This window comes from Girardinichthys multiradiatus, chromosome 1, assembly GCF_021462225.1.
Source record: "Girardinichthys multiradiatus isolate DD_20200921_A chromosome 1, DD_fGirMul_XY1, whole genome shotgun sequence".
Taxonomy (NCBI): Eukaryota; Metazoa; Chordata; class Actinopteri; order Cyprinodontiformes; family Goodeidae; genus Girardinichthys; species Girardinichthys multiradiatus.
The window spans coordinates 5,888,352-5,914,493 of NC_061794.1; the positions used below are offsets into that span (position 1 = coordinate 5,888,352).

Sequence of the window (26,142 nt, forward strand, 5' to 3'; positions counted from 1 at the left end):
CTCAGTAGTACATGCCTCATGCACGAACACACACTCTGACGATCTTACTGAAGCACATGCACTTATCCATACAATGCAAAATGGTATATGTGTGGACGCACATACATGCACTGCCATCTAGCTCAACACATCACACCCCTTCTGCTGAAAACATTCCCATTTAATCTGATAAGTCAGCTATAGGAAAATGTGTCAGAAAAATAATTAAAAAGTTTCTGAAGGAGAAGAAAAGGACATAAACGAGTGATAGTGAAACAAGGACAGGATGAATAATAACACACACACAGCAGCTGAATTGTCCCTTGTTTCATTTGCTGGAAAGTTTAGGAAAGTGAGCTCAAAGAAGAAAAACATCATCAAATGATGATGGGTAAGATGGCAGCCCTTCCATTTATTTGTTTAACACCACCAATGCCAATGTTCACACACAAAATTCCCTTAAAAAAACAATATTCAAGACCTTGGAGATTAGCGTGATTCAAGAGAGAAAATCTGATTTTCCAGAAATTCATCCAATGAAGCTTTTGGAAAACAGTTAAAGACTGAAAAGAGAACTTCTCCTGAAACCAAACTGTACCTGTTGCCTTTTTCCTCATTTTGTCACATTACAACCACAAACATCAATGTCCTTTATGGAATGGTTCCAAGAAGTAGGCCATTGTTGAAAGAAAGCCATAAGAAGTCCCTTTTGCAGTTTACAATAAGCTTTGTAGGAACATGGGAATATATGGAAGGAGCCCTGCTCAGATGTGATCAAAATTGTGTTTTTTATAGAAAACACCTATGTGCATGAAAATATTGCATTTCCCCAGCCAGAGCTATAATGGAATGGTGTAAATCAAATAATATTCATGTGACTGAGTCTGATCTATTTTGCAAGGAACAATGGGCAAAAATGTCAGTCCTTATTTGTGCAAAGTTGCAAGGGCAAAACTTTGGGCGGCATCAGTGATCCACCCATGTGCATCAGGCACTGTGTATAGGGCACCTAGTGCCGAATCAGGCTCATGAAAAATCATTATAATTCTAGTAATAATGGCATATTTAAAAAAATGTGTAAAGCATATTATTACATATTAGCAATACAAAAGAACAATACTAAAGAAAAAAAATTACCTCTATCTAGTCTTTCCTGTAGTGTCCCCCTCTCCAACCTCCTCAAGTTTGAATAAAAATTATTCGACCTTGCCTCTTACCTGAGTTTTTGTGTCTCTCTCTCACAGAGAGAAAACTCCCCCGCAGAACCTGATCTGGATTCCCCAGCTCATGGACCTGGTCCAAGTCCGTGTTTGGCTTTGAGCGCTTTACTGTGTTTGCCTGGCCGACAGCCTCCTTCTACTTCCTGGAACCTACAACACAAAGAAAGTACTTACCTCATCTTCTGTGGTCCAACCTGCAATGCTCCTGCCTGTCCACCCTCCAACTCGACTCACCACTTACTGGATAAAAACAGAGAGAGAGACCCTCAATAGCTGTCGCACATCCCCTTCTTTCAACCTCAGTTCTCGTACTTCTCCAATCAGTCCTACTTGCACACCTCTCTTCCTCAGTGAATGGTCCTGCCAGATCCAGATCCCAAGATGACCTCGGTTTCCAATCCAGTGTTTCAATAAATTGGTTAAACTTAAATTCTGCCTAAGTAATTGTTGTACACTCTAGAGCAGGGGTGCTCATTACGTCGATCGCAATCTACTGGTCGATCGCAGAGGCAGTACTGGTTGATCGCAGCGTGACATTAAAAAAAATATTTGTCAGCCTATCAAACATCCCGTCACTTGATTGGCATACAGGGCAACCATTCAGATGACATGAAATGTGGAGCGGCATTTTCGGACTGTTCATGGAAAATACGACATCAACTTTCCGGCGAAAAGCCAGCCGAGAAAGAGAAAGGTGGAGGAACTAAAATCCTAGTTGTCCGGACAGCAGTCATTTTTCACTCAACAAACTTCAAAAGCGAAAGCCGCCACTGAAGCATCGTTCGGGGTGAGTCACGCGATCATTAAAAACAACAAGTCCTTCCAAGACGGAGAGATGGTAAAAGAAGCATTCGTTGAAGCAGCTGACTCAAGTAATTAAGGTAATTACAAAAAATGTAAATTATTTATTATGTGTGTTGTGCAATATTGGCTTGTTCAGTAATGCAAGGTATATCAACATACATTGTACATACAAAGAATCCTTAATAAATTTGAAAATAGTTATATGTTTTGCATTTTTGTAGTGGGTAGGTTGATCTTTTTGACTGGGTTGTTTTATAAGTAGCTCGCATGCTGAAAAAGTGTGAGTAACCCTGCTCTAGAGTCCTCTGGTTAAACGGCACGACGCATCAGGTGAGGCTGTTGCTCACTGAAACACGGAGCTGCCAAGAGTAGCTGCTGGTTTCCCTATCCGATGGAAATGCGGACCAAACCACTTTTTTGAATGGGGAGGATCATGATCTTTCAGTAATTAAAAACCGCATTTTACATTTATATATGAAATCGCTTGAGTTGTACTTTTATTTACATTACTATATTATGATTAAAAAAAATCTATAATTTTGGGGGAAATATCTTTATATCCCCTGTGTCCCCCTCGGGATTTCCGTCTATGCCTGTAGATTAGGTGAAAGTCCCTTACTCTCTGGTCCTCATGACTCTGTTGCTCATTAGTGAACCTCCACCTCATGTCTTGCTGGATGAATACGTGATTAGCGCTAGCTTGCATTCTGAGCCATCATTCAGGTTTTACTGTTAGCTTCTGCCTGGGTTATGCTGCTTTGCTTCTACCTGTTCCTTTGCACACCCACCCACCAGGCTCCCACTCTCTGGTTGGCTCATTGGTTGCTCTGAAATGAGTCGTGTCCCCTATTGTAGTCCCGTTCAAGGTGCTCAGTTTAACTTTTCAGGTAATAAATGATGCAGGCTGACAGCCCTGGACTGAACAGACAAATTGCCAGTCCCCCTCAGACCTATACGCATAATTGCACAGTCACAGTGCAGTGTGTGCAAAAATAACCATTTGTTTTGTTTTATTTTTCATTTGATTTATTGTCAGGTTAGTTGGAGCTGGCAGTGATTATATGGAATACAATAGAAACAAATAACATTGTTTTTAGAAACATTTGAAATATGTATTTTTTTAGCAGACATGTTGACATCATTTTTGACACTGATCTGACCCACATACAGAAAGAATTCGCAGTAGAGAAATCTCACGGCGAAAAATAAGTTTATTTTCTCCTTAAATCTTACAGGGAAGTAACAGGAGTCTGGTCTTTCCAACTGTGTGAGGGAAAAGGGCAGGTAAGAAACAGTGACGATAATATATCATAAATAATGGTTATTGTTCTTACTAGAAGGGAGACGGGATCCGCCAGGGGAGACGGAGTTAAGGAAACTGGGAGCAGGGTTCACAGCACTCGTACTTTCCATGATGAGTGAGAGGAAGACGAAGCTGAAGTTGCGTTGGAGGGTGGACAGGTTTGCAGGAGGAGAAAGCTTGTCAGTGAGTTGTTTAGGTCCAGTGAAAGACTGAAGATTCCTTGGTCCTGGAGAGCACGCAGAATCCAGACAGGGAATCATAAAGCTCCAAGCGCTAGATGAATGATCGGAGGATTGTCGCACACACTGGAACAGATACCTGAGGCAAAAAACACATGCGTCAGAAAAACCGAAACAGACCGATCAAAATACCAGAATAAGCTGGCTTGAGCTGGTTACCACGTAGGCTCAACACTCAGGCGAAGAGTTGCTGGCAGCCACGGCTTAAGTAGCGTTCCCAGCAATCAGAAGATGGAAAACACCTGTCCAGATTAGTCCTGTAGCTCCGACACCCTCTGCTGGATGAATAAGGTCAGCAGCAAGCAAAAACAGACAGACTCCCAGCTTTAGAGCCTGAAAAGCTGAATCTGCCTCCGGGGTCTAGGTGTAGTGCAATTTAGTGAAGGTCAGAGCAGTCAGAGGTGCTACGGTCTGACTGTAATTCCGTATAAACCTCCTGTAGAAATTAGCAAACCCCAGGAAGCGTTGTAGTTGTTTTCTTGTCTCGGGAATCAGCCACTCAAGGACTGCCTTGATCTTATCAGGATCAGAACGAACCTGTCCACCCTCTAAGATGAGGCCCAGGAAGGTAACAGAGGACTGGTGAAACTCACACTTTTCAACCTTAATGAATAATCGGTTGTCGAACGTGATGGTGGTGTTCTTCAAGGCTTCTGGAGTAGATCAGAATATCGTCGAGGTACACAAAAACAAAGATGTTTAAAATGTCTCTTAAAACATCATTAATCAGAGACTGGAAGACTGCTGGGGTGTTGCACAGTCCAAAAGGCATGACTAAATACTCAAAATGACCCCGAGGAGTCTGAAAGGTTGTCTTTCACTCGTCCCCCTGGCGGATTCTAACTAAATGATAAGCACTCCTAAGGTCAAGCTTGGTAAAGACAGTAGGACCCTGAACTGGTTTGGAAGCAGAGGAAAGTATGGGAAGAGGGTACCTATTCTTAACTAATTTGGTTCAAACCCCGATAATCAATACAAGGATGAAGGGAACCATCCTTCTTACCAACAAAAAAAAAAAAACAGCGCTCACAGGGGAGGAAGTGGGACGAATAATACCTGCAGCTAGGGCGTCACTAATGTAATCCTCCATGGCCTGTCGTTCAGGTCCAGAAATGGGGTACAATCTACTGGTGGGGAGCGGAGCCCCAGGAAGGAGGTCTATGGCACAGTTATAGGGCCTATGGGGGGGCAGAGTGAGAGCCCTACTCTTGCTGAAGGCTACTTTTAAATCATGGTACACTGCAGGGACCCTGGAAAGGTCGGAAAGGTCACTAAGAGGACTAGACTCAGTGGAGTCCCTAACAGGTAGGGCTGACTGAAGGCAATTGGAGTGACAGTAATTAGACCAGGCTTCAATGCGGAGCTCGGACCAGTTTAAATGAGGGTTGTGTTTTTGCAGCCAAGGAAAACCAAGAACTAAAGAAGTTTGAGAAACCGGAAATACATAAAAAGAAATCATCTCCCTATGATTTCCGGAGAAAACCAGTTCTATACAGGTCCTTCTCAAAATATTAGCATATTGTGATAAAGTTCATTATTTTCCATAATGTCATGATGAAAATTTAACATTCATATATTTTAGATTCATTGCACACTAACTGAAATATTTCAGGTCTTTTATTGTCTTAATACAGATGATTTTGGCATAAAGCTCATGAAAACCCAAAATTCCTATCTCACAAAATTAGCATATCATTAAAAGGGTCTCTAAACGAGCTATGAACCTAATAATCTGAATCAACGAGTTAACTCTAAACACCTGCAAAAGATTCCTGAGGCCATTAAAACTCCCAGCCTGGTTCATCACTCAAAACCCCAATCATGGGTAAGACTGCTGACCTGACTGCTGTCCAGAAGGCCACTATTGACACCCTCAAGCAAGAGGGTAAGACACAGAAAGACATTTCTGAACGAATAGGCACCTCAGTGGGAAGTCTGTGGGAAGGAAAAAGTGTGGCAGAAAACGCTGCACAACGAGAAGAGGTGACCGGACCCTGAGGAAGATTGTGGAGAAGGGCCGATTCCAGACCTCGGGGGACCTGCGGAAGCAGTGGACTGAGTCTGGAGTAGAAACATCCAGAGCCACCGTGCACAGGCGTGTGCAGGAAATGGGCTACAGGTGCCGCATTCCCCAGACCTGGGCTACAGAGAAGCAGCACTGGACTGTTGCTCAGTGGTCCAAAGTACTTTTTTTGGATGAAAGCAAATTCTGCATGTCATTCGGAAATCAAGGTGCCAGAGTCTGGAGGAAGACTGGGGAGAAGGAAATGCCAAAATGCTAGAGGTCCAGTGTCAAGTACCCACAGTCAGTGATGGTCTGGGGTGCCGTGTCAGCTGCTGGTGTTGGTCCACTGTGTTTTATCAAGGGCAGGGTCAATGCAGCTAGCTATCAGGAGATTTTGGAGCACTTCATGCTTCCATCTGCTGAAAAGCTTTATGGAGATGAAGATTTCAATTTTCAGCACGACCTGGCACCTGCTCACAGTGCCAAAACCACTGGTAAATGGTTTACTGACCATGGTATCACTGTGCTCAATTGGCCTGCCAACTCTCCTGACCTGAACCCCATAGAGAATCTGTGGGATATTGTGAAGAGAACGTTGAAAGACTCAAGACCCAACACTCTGGATGAGCTAAAGGCTGCTATCGAAGCATCCTGGGCCTCCATAAGACCTCAGCAGTGCCACAGGCTGATTGCCTCCATGCCACGCCGCGTTGAAGCAGTCATTTCTGCCAAAGGATTCCCGACCAAGTATTGAGTGCATAACTTTACATGATTAGTTTAAGGTTGACCTTTCTTGTATTAAAAACACTTTTCTTTTATTGGTCGGATGAAATATGCTAATTTTGTGAGATAGGAATTTTGGGTTTTCTTGAGCTGTATGCCACAATCATCCGTATTAAGACAATAAAAGACCTGAAATATTTCAGTTAGTGTGCAATGAATCTAAAATTTATGAATGTTAAATTTTCATCATTACATTATGGAAAATAATGAACTTCATCACAATATGCTAATATTTTGAGAAGGACCTGTAGGTATAGTCTTGTGAGTAATCCTATGCAACCTCCGTCCATCTAAGGCTGAAACTAATCGTGGCGTAGCCAGAGACTCAATCTCAATCTGGGCCTGTTCTACCAACTCACGATCGATCAAGTTCTGCTCACTGCCGGAATCAATGAGTGCTAATGAGTTCTGAGTCTGCTGACTACCAACTAAGGTGGCTGGTAAGGTAAATCTAGGGGCTACACAATCATTAAACTGCTCCGTTAGCTCCTCCGAATAAACTAACGGACCCTGTCTTTTGGCCGGGTTGGACAGGTTGGACAAGCAGCAATAAAGTGATTAGACGAACCACAGTACAAACACTGGTTACCCTGTCTACGCCGTTGTCTCTCCTCAGGGGTCAGGTGAGTGCGTCCTACCTGCATGGGTTCAGGTTCAGGCAGAACTACTTGAGGAAGAGATCCAGCATTGGGTTGTGTGTTTACAGGAAGAGAAGAACGAGCCATGAAATGCTCAGAACGAGCTCTCCTTCTCTCACGCATGCGACTGTCAATCCGTGTAGCTAACATAATAAGCCCATTAAGGGTCTTAGGCTCATCAATCAAGGCTAATTCATCCTTCAGAGGCTCATCTAAGGACTGAAAAAATGCTGTTCTAAGGACACTATCATTCCAGCCAGAGGCAGCTGCAAGAGTACGAAACTCTTAGGCTAATTCAGAGACAGGTCTGTTTCTCTGGTTCAAAGCCCATAACTGGCGAGAGACGCTAGTCTGGTCAGTCTCAGAGAAGAAAGTCAGCTTAAACTCAAGGAGGAAGTCATCAAAAGAGCAGCCAAACTGGTTACAATTAGAAAAACGAACTTCTGCCCAACGTAAGGCCTTTCCAGTAAGTAACCCAAGTATATAAGAAATCTTAGCATCATCATGGGGAAAACTATCAGGAGAATGATTAAAGACGAGTGTACATTGCAATAAAAAACCCTTACAGTGATCTACGTCACCGGAGAAGTTCTCCGGAATAGGGGAAGTGACGTCACGAGAGTGTGCTACAGCGCCCTCAGTGGACTCAGAGGTCTGAAGATTTAAAGAATGCTGAAGCAAAGACGCAATATGACTTAGTTGCTGATTATTCTGTTGGATTTGTTCAAAAAGTGAGCGAAGAGCTGAATCGTGTGAGTGAATCTGGTGAGAATGTTCAGACAAAGTTCTACTGAGACTTTCTGCTGGGTCTGTTTGACCTGAGTGTTCTGACATCATTTTTGACACTGATCTAATCCACATACAGAAAGAATTCGCAGTAGAGAAATCTCACGGTGAAAAAGAAGTTTATTTTCTCCTTAAATCCTACAGGGAAGTAACAGGAGTCTGGTCTCTCCAACTGTGTGAGGGAAAAGGGCAGGTAAGAAACAGTGACGGTAATATATCATAAATAATGGTTATTGTTCTTACTAGAAGGGGGACGGGATCCGCCAGGGGAGACGTGGAGCAGAGTTCACAGAGTTCACAGCACTCGTACTTTCCGTGAGGAGTGAGAGGAAGACGAAGCTGAAGTTGCATTGGGGTGTGGACAGGTTTGTAGGAGGAGAAAACTTGTCAGTGAGTTGTTTACCACCCAGCCAAAACAGCCAAACAGTTCCTTGTCACATCAGTCTCCTCTGTTCCCTGTGAAAGAGTATTTTCCAAAGCTGGAGAAATTGCCTCAAAAAAAGAAACTGTTTGAGCCCTTCTACTGTGCAGAAATTACTTTTCTTGAATAAAAACACCTGAAGTAAAACAAGCACCCTCTTTATTACACCAAAAACAATGTCAAAAAACACTCAGTACACCAAGCACACTCCCAAAGAAAATATCCGAATCAGCTTTATTGGCAGGTTCGTAGATATAACAAACAAGGAATTTGACTCCGGTACACTTTGCTCTCTGGGTTTCTTTTTTTTTTTTTTTGCGTTGTAAGATATATTCTGCATATATCTTTATGTCCTTAAATACATATATACAATATACACATATGTTGGGGTCATCCATTTTGGTCGCACATTGTGACACGGAGCTCAACAGACGTCGCAGCCCTGACGTCACTGGGAGCATAAACCAGCTGAGATGCAGAGTTTCGTGGCCATTTCCCGCCTGTCTCAAAGGACAGCGCAACGGAGACGCATATCTGGAGGGACAAAAGCTCGCAGGCGAACTTTTGCTCCACCACGTCATTCCCGGAAGAGCTTGAAAGCTGGAAATCTGTCTGATACGAGAAGATCAGGAGATTTATTTACCGATCGAATACCAGGCCAACACCCGGCACAGGTGGAAACCCACAGCGGTTCTATGTCCAAGGAGATGAGTTTTCCTCCTTGTGCAATGCAGTCGACTAACAGTTCATCTTTTCCTCTCCTGGACGGATGAGAAGTTACCATTTTCTTTCTTTAATTTGATCACGGATGCATGATGCCCCCCTCCATTTTTCTTCAGACCTGATCCCTCCTCAACCGGTGGAGAGCAGAAATCAACTTCAAAGTAATTTTGTTCTTTTCATATTAAACCGGATAGGTGCATTTAGAAGTCTGGGCAGGATAAGGCAGTTAAGGTGATGTAGGATCACCAGTAGTTAATCTCAGGTATTAACTTGTTGCATGCAATGTCAATTGAATTATGTTATGCTGAGCTGTGTTTTGATTTGGTGCGCAAGCGCTGCTGAATTGTGCGTGGTTAACGTTTTGTCCGGCTGATCTCAAATCAGCCAGGAGTTAGAAGTTGGACTTTTAAAAGTTTTTCATTCAAAGCAACTGCGTTCTGGGCCTCGCCTGACCACTCTTTGTTCCAGTTTTATTGCTGGAGATTTTCCACTGAGTTCCCGCCTCAGAGTTTTATGACCCTTTGTCAAGATTTGGGGCGTTCAGCTGGTTGTGGCTAAAGGGGCGTGGCCCCACCGTTTTATCAACTGATCGCTGCAATCGAGACATCAACACCAGGAGGGTTAACCCAAATTACACATTTTGTCCATCAAACTACTGGTTTGATCTTCATAGACACTAAATGCACATATATGTTTTTCTTTTATAATTATTGTTAGGTAGTCATTGTTATTCCCTTTTGTAGAATAGTGCTTGTTAGTTAGGTGATGGTTTTGGACCAGAATAATGGTATATCAGGATTATTCGGCTTCAATAAATCTTCATATATATAATTAAGAGAAGCGTTTGTGTTTATTTCGTGCAAGAGTGATTTATCTGTCAAAACAAGGTTGAAGTTCCCCCACCTTCGGTGAGGTGGTTGAATGAACAGTGACGAGTTTGTGGTTTGGTTAATAATTTGTAATTATTAAAGAGCTTTGAGCCCATAATCACAACACCAGAGGACATCTCTGATTTCAATTCGTAAGTAATGATATTTGGTTAAGAAATGACATTTTGTTTTTCAAATTATGATTTTAAATTATAATTCTTGATGAATATTAATTAATCAATAATCATAATCCTTACATAATTTACAAGGTGGAATTGTAACTTTGGTACTCTATTAAATGTTGATCAGAGGAACCAGCCTGGGGGAAGAAACTGTCTCTGTGGCGGCTGGTTTTAGTAAACAGTGCTCTGTAGCAACGGCCTGAAGGTAAAACTCTAAACAGTTTATGTGCAGGGTGTGTGGGGTCTGCAGAGATTTTTGCAGGTCTTTTCCTGACCCTAGACCTGTATAAGTCCTGGATGGATATGAATGACAAATCAAAAATTTTCACTTCATTTATTTTTTTTTGTCATTTATTTAAAATGGGACAGTGGAATTTCATAAAACAAATGACAATTCAAGTTTAAGAAGCCAGAATTAGCCTAATGGCTATTTTTCATCTGTAATCCCCTACAGTTCACATTGTTTTTAAATTATAATTTTTTTATGAGTTAATTACTCAGAATCTTTAATGGGTTACTAAAAACACATATGTACAACACGTATATATACACACACATAAGTGCTATTATTTACACAAGAGGTGCATCACATTCGCAGGGCTTCATTTGGTGCAACAATCAGTGCTGCCAGTAGATGTCAGCCAAGGGAATTGAATGAACCTTTGGGTAGTGAACCACTTTATGACACAATGGTTCAAAATGATTCTATGCTTCAAAAAGCCTCATTTTGACATCACTACTTATGGCCAAGGTTCTTTGAGGCTTGAATTTCCACATTCATCTGAACTCGGCAGGAGACATTAAGCCCACAGAAACTCCGGTAGAAACATTTCCTAGAGGCACAGGAGAAAAAACAAGATGATAAGAGAAAAAAGTAGAAAACAGGGCTGCAGCAGCAGAGGTCGAGCGGTTTACCATGCTTTGTGAGACAACGAGCTGACGCCTCCTACTGGATCTCCACTCCTTTTGAGCCCAGGTTGATTGCTCGCTGATGAGCAACAGCTGCGCCACAGCACCTGCCGGTCACACCCTGAGTAGGAGCATGCTGATGATGATCATTTTGTCAATACACAGCATGCTAAAGAATGCCAAAATAAGTGAAAAAATTGAGTTTTCCAAAAAAGGGGTTTCAATGCAGAATTTTTTATTTATTTTTTACTTTATATTGTGACCCAATCAAGGTTCTGTGGTTCACCCCGTCTACAATGTTTTTTCTGCCACCAGAGAGCAAAAAAGAGTTAGGGCCATAATGTAAAAACTTTAAACTTGGTCACCTTGACAAAATGTCCGGATTAGATTAATTTTTAGACTAAAAGCCTGCAAACGTTTTATGAAATGTTCCAGCATCCTGAGTTTGCCGTTGGCAAGCTATGGTAATTTTTTGTGTTTTTTAACTTTGCCTTGGTGAAAAGTCAGAATTTGTTCTCCCCTTTATCCGCCATTGGATCAGTTCATAAAATTAGACTTTAACTTGATGCTGCAGTTTTCCAGTATTTCGAGTGACTCTATTCTTCAGCTGCGTCTTTGTTCCTCTTCAATTCTGTTCCTGAAACATAGGTTCCTATTTACGGTTTCTGTTTTTTTTTTCTCTTTTGACTTATTTTCAAGAATCTAAACAAATGTAGCTGAAGCTGCGTGATAGTATTGTCTAATGAAAAACATAGAAAAAGATCGGAATGTCTGCATCAGCAATTTTGTGTTTAAAGTCACATTAGTATAAGTGTGAACAGACATCACAAAATGCTTGCACAAGACTTATGGGATTTATTAGTTTCTTATATAGACTTAAAAGCATTTGACAGTGAAGGTAAAAGTTAGTGGACCTGAAAACCAGCCATGCTGAGCTCAGACTTTTCTTTTGCTCCTTTCAGCAGCATTCTTTAGAAAGCTTAGGAGATAAAATGGGCTTTTTTGTAAAGCAAACTACAGAGGCTATCCTGATCATTTTCCCAAATTAAGCACATTAATTACTTTCATCACAGTGCAAATGAACTCAGAAACAGGCTTCTGATGATATACTCTGATTTAATGGCTGTTCAGGAACTTAATAAATTCTATAACAGGAGGATTTAAAAATATTTTTTTTGTTAACACAACTAAAGAAAATCAGAAAAAAAAATGTTTTAGCTGCAGATATATATCATACTGGGAAAAGTATTTTCTACATAATAGATTTCTTCAGTTTTTTGCTTTTTTGTCACACTTAAATATTTATGCTGATCAAACACAAGATAACCTGAGTAAATACCAAAAATATTTGTTTTCAAATGACTTTATTTATTAAGGAAATGAGCTTAACAAATCAAGTAAGTTAAAGTAAGTAAAAGTATAAATGCTGCACTTTTCAAGTCATGAGCTATTATTAACTGTGATTTATAACATTATTCATTTTTATTTTACTATTCACACCCAGGTCTAATTATTGCCACACTTGTAGAATCAGGAAATTCCTAGAGTAACTTGCCAATTAGTGAGTCTAGAAAGGGTAACAGCCATTTGTAAAGCCCTAGGGCCTCACGTACAAAGCGTACTTATGCACAAAAATCTTGTGGTGCAATGTTTTACACACAACTCGGCATGTACTAAAATGAACGTTGCGTGAAAGTGTGCGTAAATCCACGCAAACTTTTGACCTGCCATGAAAATGTGCAGAAGCCGTGCAAACGTTTTCAATTGACAATAATAAACGACAGACCACTAAAACTCACCTAAATCCACTGAAATATGACTCCATTCAGCATCATCAAACCTGATGCTCTTTTATGAGTTTGAGCTTTTATGGTTTAAACCCAAGTGATCAAACTGAATCACATTTATCCTCATACAATAATGTAACACATGTCAGACAATGATGGAAACAACCTCAGTCGGACGTAATCTCTATAACATACTCCGTTTTGTCACCTGTGGATGTAATTGCTCATTGGTCTGAGCAATGAGGAGCATAAAATGCATGCGAATCATCTAAGGGCCACTTTCATTCGCACTGAAAAAGAAAACTGCAGATGAATCCCAAACAAGTTAGGTTTGATGATTCCTATGGTGGACAAGTTGTAGACAATCACTCATAAATAGCTGCATAAAGTTGCACAAAACTGTGGAATAATGGCAGCATAGCTTTGTCACAGCTGGAGGATGGAAGACTTAAGAGGGAGCATTTTATTCAGAGATACTGATCTGATGGCACATGATGATGCATGGCCTATCAACCAGTTTAAAGTGCCCAGGGCAGTTATTTTGGAGTTCTGCATTGAGCTGGCCTCAGTGTAACAGATAGAAACCAGAAGGAACCGTGAGTCTCCGGTGCCGGTTCCAGTTCTCACTACGCTGCGGCCCTTTACTGGAGCTTTTCTGAGGGAGCTGACTGACAGGTCGGGTATTTAACAGTCATCCCTGAGCCAGGCCATGCCAGCCATATGGGTCAGCCTCATCCGTATGTTGCTCACCTCTAAAAAGTTCCCCTAAACTGTGGCTCTCATTTTCAGTGTTGAGCCGATTTCTGAATGTAATCAAACCTATGGACTGGACTCATACTGCTATAAGGACCCCATCTGTAAGTGAAAATAAATGTATGATTAGAAGGCATTTCCATTCAATATATGAGCAACCTATTTATGACACGCTAATGTGTCTCACTAATGCAATGGCACGTTGATTCCTTTATACCATAATATTAATTATAAGTGTTGGGAACAAACCTCAAGCAGACTCTAGGTGAATTTCTATTTTTTATGCGGCATCCTGAATAGTTAGAAAAGATTACACTACTTCACATAGTGTTTGTGGTGACAGTCTTCCTAATAGAAGTATGGGAGGCATATTTACGTCATTATAATGATCAGCATTGAGCTGTAAGCTTAGAGCAACAGCTAGTGTGCCGTGTGGATTTAAGGTAAGGTACATTTATTTATATAGCACTTTTCAGAAACGAGACACTCAAAGCGCTGCACATACAATTACAATACAATCACAAAGAAAATAAACACAGATACAGACAGAGAAAAACAAATCAAATGATACTACAATCCTTCTAAGAAATCAAAAAATCTATGAATCCTTCTGAGAAATCTAAAAACCTCTGGCAAACATTACAATAATACAGATAACATTAATAATCCTTTGGGTTTTATTGGTAAGAGCTGGTTCTAAACCAATCTTTCTAAACAGGTAATAATAGTCATTTGCATCTATTGAAATTTAACTAAGCAATCACTGAGTTCTAACTAAGGCAGCTGAGTCACTGGTTTAAAAACAGCTTTTGTTCAAATTTTTAAGAAACTAGTATTATTTCACTGGTGAATCTAAAAATCTATGAAAAGGAGAAAAAATTAAGAAATGAAATCCACATTTAGGTAAAAATAAGGAGCATGGGAAAGCAACACACATAAGCAAAGAGTTTGCAGGGGCATGGTGGACTTGTGAGGGTGCCAATATTTAAGTATGATCACGTGTGCATAGAATTAGACTGTCAACACTGACGAAGGTGCCATTGTCCTTGAAAAAGAGATGGAAGTTTTATCAAACGGCCATACAGTTCAGTTCACCGATGAGGGTGGTTGCTGGGGCAGAGCGTCGTATTTACAGAACATCCAGGAGAAATGTTTTGATAAGAAGCCTGTGAAGGCCATATCAGGGCGCCTGAATTAGACAAACAATAGATGTTTTGGTTCAGGCCGGCTGTGATTTTCCGCCTGCCTTCAAAGTCTTACCGGCATTCTCAATTTCAAATCCAAATAGCCAAATTTCTGGTACTTTCAGTAGATCCTGAGCAAACAACTTTCTCCAAGATTAAATCATATCACCTTTGAGTCCGGGAAACGCAGCCAGCCTGCGATTCTGTTCAAGGATCATGTCCAGCTTGCGATTCTGCTCTCTTAACATATCAGTCCGAGTGTTGAGAGCTCTAAAGATCCCTTCAAACATCCCAGGCAGCTTTGGAGTGCTTTGAACAGCTGCTGATGTTTTACAAATCTGTCGATAAGCCAGGTAACCGCCAACTCCAAAAAGCAGAAATCCTGTTATCAGAAATCCAATTATGTACAAATCTTCCACGTCCTCAACTGACATTGTTGTCAGGCACACAATCTTCCACTGGTTCCAGGAATCCATTGCGTATCCAGAGAAGAACGTCCCATCTGGACAAGAGGGTTTCCCCTTTACCCTGTCTTCCCATTGAGAAAATTTGATCAATTGCGTTGAGAGACCAGCCGACCAAATCCATAATGAACAAATTATATGGATATGCGAACAGAGGCTCTAAGAAAAACATAGACAAAAAGCTGAAGCAGGGCAAAAAATGGGGGAGGATCAAGGAGAGAGTGGAAAAGTGTCAGACCCCACTGAGAGCAAAAGAGAAAATGATTTAATGCAGACATTGTAGAACTAAACAGGTTAGGCCATCATCTGAAAATGGAAAGAGCATGGCACAACTGCTAACCTGCCAAGACATCGCTGTCCACCTAAACTGACAGGCGTCTTGCATTCATCAGACCCATAGCTCTGGTGGGAGGATCTGTTAACAGATCAGCTAAGGACCTTGAAGGAAGAGTGCCAAGACAAGGGCCATTGCTGAAAGAAAGCCATAAGAACACCTGTTTGCAGTTTACAACAAGCCATGTAAAGGACACGGTAAGATGTGAAAGAAGGAGTTCTGTGAAATTCAATCCCCATTTTCCCTGTTGGACCTTTCAGTTGATCATTATTCCACAATAAAAAGATACTACATAAAAACGACAGTCATGGGACCACCACACTTACCACCAGTGACCTAGGATCAGCTGTCATCCTCACACCACCCAATAACTCACCTCCTTGACGGAAGACATTTTCATACTCTGCAAAATACTCTTTCTGGCACAATAAAATTCTGATCACAGTAACATGATCACGTCTCTTCCTCTCAGAAATGACCCTGGAATGACAAAACAAACCATTAAAGATCTTTGTCTGAATTTATTCTTTGTAAAATATTTTTTATGAACCTTTAATCCTGGGAGTTGTCATGCTTGTGGGTCTGAAAACTGTCCACCGTTACAAAAACAGACATCTTTCAGGGGAGAAAAAACTTTTCACAGTTTTGTTGGATCTCTGATGCAGAGCTGCAAGAATCAGTTTAAATATCTGTGACAATGGCATGGATTTGCTACAGAAATAAATGTGGAACAATTAAAATTAGTGAAATGTTCCAGAATGACCTTTTACAAAACTCAGTAGCTTTGACAATTTTGAGAAGTTCATTTTCAAAAACCATTTTCAAAAACGATGAATGCAAAACTGTGTTTTTAAACTTTTTTTTATTTTTTCAGGAATGAATTAACAGTAGATGAAACGTAGCATTTTAAACTTATTTCATGGAACAACTAAACTAAACTAAGCAAAGGTTGTCATTGTAAAATGTAATTTTAGTTTTCCCATCATGTGGGTCTTAAAATATAGTTAATAGATCGGATAACATCAGGGGACACATTCTGAGTTTCTACACTTGCGTCATGTGAACATTCATGTGACAGTTCTCAGTCATTTACATCCATTTTAAAATGTAAAATAGTTGTAGGCTTTAAATATGAAACTTCCAAAAAACTGAAATTAGAAAGAAGGAAAGAAATTGAGGTTCGACAAAATGAAGGATACTAAAGGTAAAAGAACACAAGGCAAGAAGGAAGGGAAGAAAGAACAACACAAAGAAGAAAGAGAGGACAAAAAGAAAGAGAGAAGGGGGAAAAGGAAGGATGTAAGGAATGAAGGAAGAACAAAAAGAAAGTAAGGACAAAAGGAACAACAGAAATCTGGAAAACAAAGGAAGTAAACACTAATATGAAGAAGTAAGCACACAAGAAAGGATAGGGGGACTAAAGTAAGGATACAAAAAAGGACTGGTAGGGCAGGAAAAGAAAGGCAGAAATGAAGGGTACATGAAAAGACTGAATTAATGAAAAAAATTAAAGGAGGCTATGGCGGAAGGAGAGAAACAAAGTACAAAGTGAAGGAAAGACATAAGTAAGGAAAGGACGAGGTACAACTCAAGGAAGACAAAGGAAGAGGAATAGACACAACATTAACAGAAATAGATCTCTTTTTTCTTTTTCTGTACTTATCCAGACCTGGAAAATACTGACCTGGAAAAAATCAAATTCCAGACTTTTCCAAACTGTGTAGAAACCCAGCATATTCTTCTCCACCTATAAAAACAGGACAGTTCTGACATCTCAATATTGTTTTTTGTGGTTTGACAAAATAAAACAGCTCCAAAGTAAAAAGAAAAAAAAGGACGATCTGTTTCTTGGGGGCTGCAATGTGATTCTTGACTTCTTGCTTCCCTAACATGGGGCTTTGTTAATGGGGTTGGTTGTACACATATATAGCATGGCCAACTGTTCAATAAGAAAAATTAAAAATCTTGAAAAGTAATTTTTATTGTGTAAAACATAATGTATTCCGTCATCGTTGAAAAAGCCAAGATGTCATGAAGCGTACAATATTGTAGAACAGTAAATCCATTGAGGAAAAGACAGAGTGAGAGCATGATGAGTCATCAAGCAGACAAGCTACTGTCCTGCTGTTACCCAACATTAAGGTGACTTTGTCCCTGGCAGGGTGTCCCAGAGGCCTTTACCCACCATCCCAACACATCCACCTGCTTTCCTCTTTAAAACCCCAGGTGGTGCCCCTGCATTGCTCTACTGTTTCAGTCTTTCTTTAGTTATCATTGGCAGCCTGTCTTCAGCTCTGGTTATTCAAGGTTGCATTGGCAGGGAAGCTCTCTCTCTGAGAGCAGCAAAGGCCCTGCCAACAGCCGAGTGGGCCAGCTGTTGCCACCTTTCTGTATGTCATCTCTCTACTCAGATCAAATCATCTGTCTCTCTTCTCTCATTCACAGCTTTGCTCTTTTCTGTTATCTCTCTGTCTCTGCTAACATAATTCTTTCTGCTCTGTTTTCCTAACTTGGAACAGCTTATTTGACCTTTGCTCTTTTCTTCCCCTCCACTCCAACTTCCTTTCTATCTCTCTCTCTGATTGCAGACGCCCCCCATCCCGTCCACTGAGGCGCCGTGGTGTATCTTTGTGTCCCGACAGCCTGAATACACCTCAGGTATTAAACAGCACCAAGGGGAGCAGGAGATGAATGCACATCCCTTCTGATTAATGAAGAGATTCTCAGGACAGTCCATATTACTGACAGAACACACACCACACACACACACACAAAGATACATGCAGAAGCACATTGTGGCTTTGAGGTAGTTTAAACAGATTAATCCGAGCACACTCCTGCTGCTCGCTGATGACGGATAGATCTGTGTGTTGGAGCAGGTCTGGGAGTGGGAATAAAGCTACTGAGGAATAAGACTGATAAGACATCCACCATAATCACTCTATGGTATTCATTCAACCTCCCCTGCCACTCTCTCTCACCTCTGCATCTCCCCATCAACTCATCTCTTGTCTTTTATTACAGAGGGGGGGTCACTTTCTTTTTTTCTCTCTTGGGGATGATATTTTCTCTCCACCTTTCCTTTTTGCCTCTTTTGCTGACTGCGTTGCAGATTCTACATTATAAGCTAATATAACAAAATATTACCCTGCTGCCCCAGCAGGGTAATGTTTTACAGTACTTTCATCCTTTTATATGTTATAGAGCTTTGAGATGAATTTGGTAACATGACTGTGCTAACGCGGTTGGGTTATAAATTTCTGATAATTCAGACAGTTTTAAATTCTCTTCTCTGGATGCTGGCCCAGACTTTGAAAAATTGCACTCTAATCGTTTTCACTGTGATACGTTTTATACTGCCATGGTGTTTAATTGGTCAGTGTTTGCCCGCCCAATGAACAGCCTGCTATAACTCACGGATCAGTTCTCTGGCAATGTTTGCGTTTTAAAATGCTCTTGTTGCCAAAAACCTGACAGATCTGATGAAATGTGTAATTTCCAGTAAAATTATTTTCATGCCTCTTTATTCGGTCATTTAAAAAAACGAGAGAAAAAAAGACATCAGTGCAAGTGCTGGTTTTAACCCCCTGTCGATATATTTGGGCCATTTTTATGTGCCTGCTGCAAAGGTTTTCCAACACTTAGTAAGCATCTTTGGCGTCCATGTATTTCTATACATTAAGGAAATCAATCACCTGACCCTATTACCCTCTTTTGAGTTGTTTTCCATTACAGTAAAGCACTGCATAGATTTTCATCAGTGTGTTACATTAATGTTGCACAGCAGTGTAAGCACCAATTTTAAAGCATAAAGTATGTCACCCTATAAAAATAATTCAAGGAAGCTGTAATGTAATCTACACAGACTTTCCACGTTACAGTTCGTTGCAACAGAGGAAATAGTTTCTTATAAAAAGTTGCAAAACATTCCTATTAGACAGATCAATAACATACAGGGGTTGGACAATGAAACTGAAACACCTGGTTTTAGACCACAATAATTTATTAGTATGGTGTAGGGCCTCCTTTTGCGGCCAATACAGTGTCAATTTGTCTTGGGAATGACATATACAAGTCCTGCACAGTGGTCAGAGGGATTTCAAGCCATTCTTCTTGTAGGATAGTGGCCAGGTCACTACATGATACTGGTGGAGGAAAACGTTTCCTGACTCCCTCCTCCAAAACACACAAAGTGGCTCAATAATATTTAGATCTGGTGACTGTGCAGGCCATGAGAGATGTTCAACTTCACTTTCATGTTCATCAAACCAATCTTTCACCAGTCTTGCTGTGTGTATTGGTGCATTGTCATCCTGATACACAGCACCGCCTTCAGGATACAATGTTTGAACCATTGGATGCACATGGTCCTCAAGAATGGTTCGGTAGTCCTTGGCAGTGACGCGCCCATCTAGCACAAGTATTGGGCCAATGGAATGCCATGATATGGCAGCCCAAATCATCACTGATCCACCCCCATGCTTCACTCTGGGCATGCAACAGTCTGGGTGGTACGCTTCTTTGGGGCTTCTCCACACCGTAACTCTCTCGGATGTGGGGAAAACAGTAAAGGTGGACTCATCAGAGAACAATACATGTTTCACATTGTCCACAGCCCAAGATTTGCGCTCCTTGCACCATTGAAACCAACGTTTGGCATTGGCATGAGTAACCAAAGGTTTGGCCATAGCAGCCCGGCCGTGTATATTGACCCTGTGGAGCTCCCGATGGACAGTTCTGGTGGAAACAGGAGAGTTGAGGTGCACATTTAATTCTGCAGGGATTTGGGCAGCAGTGGTTTTATGTTTTTTGGATAGAATCCGGGTTAGCATCCTAACATCCCTTTCAGACAGCTTCCTCTTGCGTCCACAGTTAATCCTGTTGGATGTGGTTCGTCCTTCTTGGTGGTATGCTGACATTACCCTGGATACCGTGGTTCTTGATACACAAAGACTTGCTGTCTTGGTCACAGATGCGCCAGCAAGACGTGCACTTGTTACTTGGTGGTGTTAAATGGTGCAATGTTTACTTTGATTTATTGGGAATTTCTCTGATAGACCAGCACAAAGCAGTACATGATTGTGAAGTGGAAGGGAAATGATACATAGCTTTTTTACAAACAAAGATCTGGAAAATTTGGTGTGCATTTGTATTCTTCCCCATCTAAGTCAATACTTTTTAAAATAACTTTCTATGCAGTTACAGTTGCAAGTCTTTTGGGGTATGTGTGTACCAACTTTTCACAACTAGAAACTCCCTTATTTTTTTATTTTTATTTTTTAATCTCTATCGGATTTATGTCTGTATTTTGACTGGACCTTCCTAATGTATGATCTAAACCAGTCCACTGTAGCTCTGGTTGTTTGTTTGGTGTTAATGTCCTGTTGAGGGTAAACCTCTGACCTAGTCTCAAGTTTTTTGCAGCCTCTAAAAGGTTTTGTTGTCTAAGAATCTTACTATCAACTCTTAACAATTACTCCATCCCTTCTGATTAACAGCATCTAAACATCATGATGACACCATGGCCATGTTTAACCATGGGGTTGATGTGTTCATGGAAATGTGCAATGCAAGTTTTCTTCCATATGTAGTGTTTTGCAAAAAGGCCCAAAAGTTAACTTTTGGTCTCTTTGAGTACCTTCTTCCATGTTTTCTGTGTCCCCTACATGACTTGTGGCAAATTGCAAACAAAACTTATTATGGTTTTCTTTTAATGATGGTTGATGATGGATGATTTCGTCTTGTCATCCTTGCAAAAAGAACAAATTTGTGGATAGCACTAATGTTTGTTCTGTCAACAGATTCTCCCACTGAGAAGTGCATCTCTACTTTGTAAACCTCCTGGCAGCATTTCTGATTAATGCTCTGATTGCTGGACTGTCGAATAGGTGGACGGCCATGTCTTGGTAGGCTTGGAGTGGTACCATACTCCTGGCATTCTTAGTTGATGTATTGAAAAGACCTCTGTGAGATGCTAAAAGCTTGGAGTATTGTTTTAACACCTAACTTTGTCCACAACTTTCTCTGCGATGTTTCTTGGACAGAATGCTGTTCGTTCACCAATGTTCAGCATACAGGGGTATTAGAGTACAGGGGCTGAACCCATAGTGTATACACATGTCACTTTTAAGGTTTTTATTTGTTAAAATATTTAGAAAGGGAAAAATCATTTTCCTTTCACTTCACAAATATGCACTACTTTGTGTTTTTTTAAATCAAACAAAATCTCAATAAGGTGCAATGAAATGTGTAGTTTGTAGCAACATGACAATATATGAAAACGTATGAAGGATGGAGTATTTTGCAAAGCACTGTATATTTCGACCTGTCCAGTGAAATGTGTCATTATGTGTAGAAAACAGGTTGTGCTTTTAAGATCCATCCATTGATCCTGTCCCATTTTTTACATTTTTGTTTGACTAAGCTTAGTCCCAAGTAAAAAATGGAAGTGCTTGTGGTTTTGGCACAGCAGCTGACTAAGCTCAAACTTCCAAATCTCAGTAAGATTATTGTTGCTCAATCTTTCTTCCCCTCATAATGAGGGAATATAGCTCACTAACTAAAAGCTACGCACAGACTATAACCTGAAAAAACGATTAGTAATTGCTTTTGTCTCCAAGCAAACAACATCTTGGAGTGTGTGAGCAAGCTTCCACACCCATTCTTGTGTACATGTTGTGCTGTTGCAGAGCAGGACTGCACCTAGCAAAGCAATGCACAGAGTGCAGCACACCCCTGCATTCTGCGCCACAAGTGTGTTGTCCTGAACTTTGTACCAAAGTTAAAAAAAGTTTAATTTCTGCAAAGATCTCATTCCCTCCGATCAGAAGTAATCATCTACACAAAATCCATTACTGTTCTGAGCACTGATCACGGGGAGCTAATCAAACCAAGATTCTAAACCCTGAAGTTATTTGTTATGGTATTATAGGCTGTCACACTGCTCTTCACTTGCATTGTCATTGATTGCTGCTTAGATGCAGCAGCTGACAAATTGACAACACTATAACTTCTCTCTTCTTCTGCTCCTCATTGTCACTATATTGTCACTCATTGTGACTATATGTGTTGGGGTTTTTCTTTAGATATACTGTGTTGAGACTAGAGCTTGTAAAAAATGTCCTTCCGTTGGTCTTATAGCAACTACAGGTCCTTCTCAAAATATTAGCATATTGTGATAAAGTTCATTATTTTCCATAATGTCATGATGAAAATTTAACATTCATATATTTTAGATTCATTACACACTAACTGAAATATTTCAGGTCTTTTATTGTCTTAATACGGATGATTTTGGCATACAGCTCATGAAAACCCCAAATTCCTATCTCACAAAATTAGCATATCATTAAAAGGGTCTCTAAACGAGCTATGAACCTAATCATCTGAATCAACGAGTTAACTCTAAATACCTGCAAAAGATTCCTGAGGCCTTTAAAACTCCCAGCCTGGTTCATCACTCAAAACCCCTGGGTAAGACTGCCGACCTGACTGCTATCCAGAAGGCCACTATTGACACCCTCAAGCAAGAGGGTAAGACACAGAAAGAAATTTCTGAACGAATAGGCTGTTCCCAGAGTGCTGTATCAAGGCATCTCAGTGGGAAGTCTGTGGGAAGGAAAAGGTGCGCAGAAAACGCTGCACAACGAGAAGAGGTGACCGGACCCTGAGGAAGATTGTGGAGAAGGGCCGATTCCAGACCTTGGGGGACCTGCGGAAGCAGTGGACTGAGTCTGGAGTAGAAACATCCAGAGCCACCGTGCACAGGCGTGTGCAGGAAATGGGCTACAGGTGCCGCATTCCCCAGGTCAAGCCACTTTTGAACTAGAAACAGCGGCAGAAGCGCCTGACCTGGGCTACAGAGAAGCAGCACTGGACTGTTGCTCAGTGGTCCAAAGTACTTTTTTCGGATGAAAGCAAATTCTGCATGTCATTCGGAAATCAAGGTGCCAGAGTCTGGAGGAAGACTGGGGAGAAGGAAATGCCAAAATGCCAGAAGTCCAGTGTCAAGTACCCACTGTCAGAGATGGTCTGGGTGCTGTGTCAGCTGCTGGTGTTGGTTCACTGTGTTTTATCAAGGGCAGGGTCAATGCAGCTAGCTATCAGGAGATTTTGGAGCACTTCATGCTTCCATCTGCTGAAAAGCTTTATGGAGATGAAGATTTCGTTTTTCAGCACGACCTGGCACCTCCTCACAGTGCCAAAACCACTGGTAAATGGTTTACTGACCATGGTATCACTGTTCTCCATTGGCCTGCCAACTCTCCTGACCTGAACCCCATAGAGAATCTATGGGATATTGTGAAGAGAACGTTGAGAGACTCAAGACCCAATACTCTGGATGAGCTAAAGGCCGCTATCGAAGCATCCTGGGCTTCCATAAGACCTCAGCAGTGCCACAGGCTGATTGCCTCCATGCCACGCCACATTGAAGCATTCATTTCTGCCAAAGGATTCCCGACCAAGTATTGAGTGCATAACTGTACATGATTATTTGAAGGTTGACGTTTTTTGTATTAAAAACACTTTTCTTTTATTGGTCGGATGAAATATGCTAATTTTGTGAGATAGGAATTTTGGGTTTTCATGAGCTGTATGCCAAAATCATCCGTATTAAGACAATAAAAGACCTGAAATATTTCAGTTAGTTTGCAATGAATCTAAAATATATGAATGTTAAATTTTCATCAAAACATTATGGAAAATAATGAACTTTATCACAATATGCTAATATTTTGAGAAGGACCTGTATTTGTGAGCATATTTGCCAGTTTGCCTGTTTATTTCCAAGTGTGTCTCTTTGGACATTTGGATACCCCACCGATTAGTAGTAAGGGCCAAGAGCAGGAACAGATGAAGACAATCATAGTTCCTCAAGCCTGTTTGAGCTTTCCCTTAGGCTGGAGATACTTTGGAGGAAGGTGGAAAGAACCTATGCCAGTATTTGAATCTAGGACCTCCTTGCTGTTCTTGCTTGGAACTTGCTTTGCTTTGGACTTTAAAAATTTAACTGAAAACTTCTGCCGAGTCATGCCCTTGTGCTTGTCTCCGTTTCACCCTTTAGGACACTGCTCCAAGCACAGAGTGAGTTCACGAATTGATTAATTAAACTGTGAGAACAACTTTCTTTTTACTGCCATTGTAACCATTATTGCTGTTTTAATGGTTTAAACAGTCATGCCAATTACTGCTTTTATGTCCAATATTATCCCTATTTGTGGTACCATTTCATTGACTTATACACAATACTCAAACACTGTCCGATGTAGCTCAGAGACATTTATTGACAAGATTAAACGTACCTAACAGAGATTGAATTTAAGGCTCTTTGAAGATTAAAGATAATTCAAGCTTAACCCTAACCCAAATAATTCAAACTTAAACATCCTACCAATACATATGCTATTGGTGGGAGTTTTAACTATGCTAAAAGATTGAGTAGAATTTGATTTTACATGTATAGACTAGATTTTGATATCTGATCTTTTATTTTTAAATTTTTTGTTAACTGAGACTGGAATATTTGCCTGGCATAAGTTTACCTTTTCTGTTTTCAGGTGTGTATCCAGATGCTGCTGTGTTCTTTGGCTCATTTTTTCCTATTGAGGTGCATTAGCTGAATCTGCAGTAAACTTCTTGTCATGTTCATTTTGTTTGAGATCCTTGTGCAGGCTACAATTATTTATACAAGTGAATGAATGAGTGAATGGTTCTTCTGGATTCACAGGAGAAATTCAGGATAGCGATGAGGACAAGACGTAAGTTATTATAAGAAGTGGGATATGCTTAGATATAATGGAAATAATGGTAAGACAGTTAGCTTAATGCTGGAGAGATTGTAGAATTTAAAGAAAGGAAGGTGGGTTTATCCACAAAGCTGGGATCGCCATGTGATGGACAGTGGTGCTTGTTGGTAATTATTTCCTTGTTCTTTCTTCCAGGTGGAGACATGAAAGGCAGCGGAGAGTTGGAAGGTGGACAGAAAGATGAGTAAAGGTGGATTATTTTTTATGGGTCTAGGGCTGCAGCAAACAATTTATTGAACAGCATGTACCAGGACATATAAAAAACATCTTACAGCTTCTGTCTTCAGAGGGCACCAGACAGGGATGCTCACTTTCCCCCTCATGATTTCCTATTTTTGTGGAACCATTAGCTGCAGCAATCAGGCAAACTAAAGATATTAAAGGCATAAAATGCATGAATGTTGAACATTAAATCAGTCTTTATGTGTATGATGTAATACTTTTTTCCAGCAATCACAAACCTCCACCTCTCAGGTAATTGGATTGATACATTCTTTCTCAAGAGTTTTGGATTATTCTATAAATTGGTTAGAATCTACTGTTCCTCTAATTAATTGTTCTCGTTCTTTCCACAATTCCACTATTAAACAACTACAATCAGGGAATATTACATATTTGAGTATTAATGTGTCTCCTAGATTGGCAGATTTAACAAAACTAAACCACATCCCACTTTTAAAAAAAGTGGGAGGTGTTCTCGCTAGATGGAAATGTCTACCCACATCACTCATGGGCAGGGTTGCTTCAAAAAAATTATGGTTTTGCCAAAAAACAATTACTTATTCTCAGTGATCCCAAATAAACCGTCATCTGATTGGTTTAGATCTCTAGACTCCTCCATCACTAAATGTCTTAAAAACGTATTAGCTTAAAAACGCTACAGAGGACCAACGATAAAGGAGGACTAGATCTGTTAAGTAGAACAGACATTATGCAATAATAAGATTTCAGAC

The 26,142-nt window shown here is 40.6% G+C and overlaps 1 long non-coding RNA gene across 1 annotated transcript; it reads left to right on the plus strand.

The window, feature by feature from the left end:
* The first annotated feature begins 1,842 nt into the window (after positions 1–1,842).
* LOC124863889 lies at positions 1,843–25,618 on the plus strand. Its single transcript, XR_007037215.1, has 2 exons — positions 1,843–2,080; positions 25,325–25,618. It is a non-coding gene; the product is annotated as an uncharacterized LOC124863889 (long non-coding RNA).
* Positions 25,619–26,142: the final 524 nt, after the last annotated feature.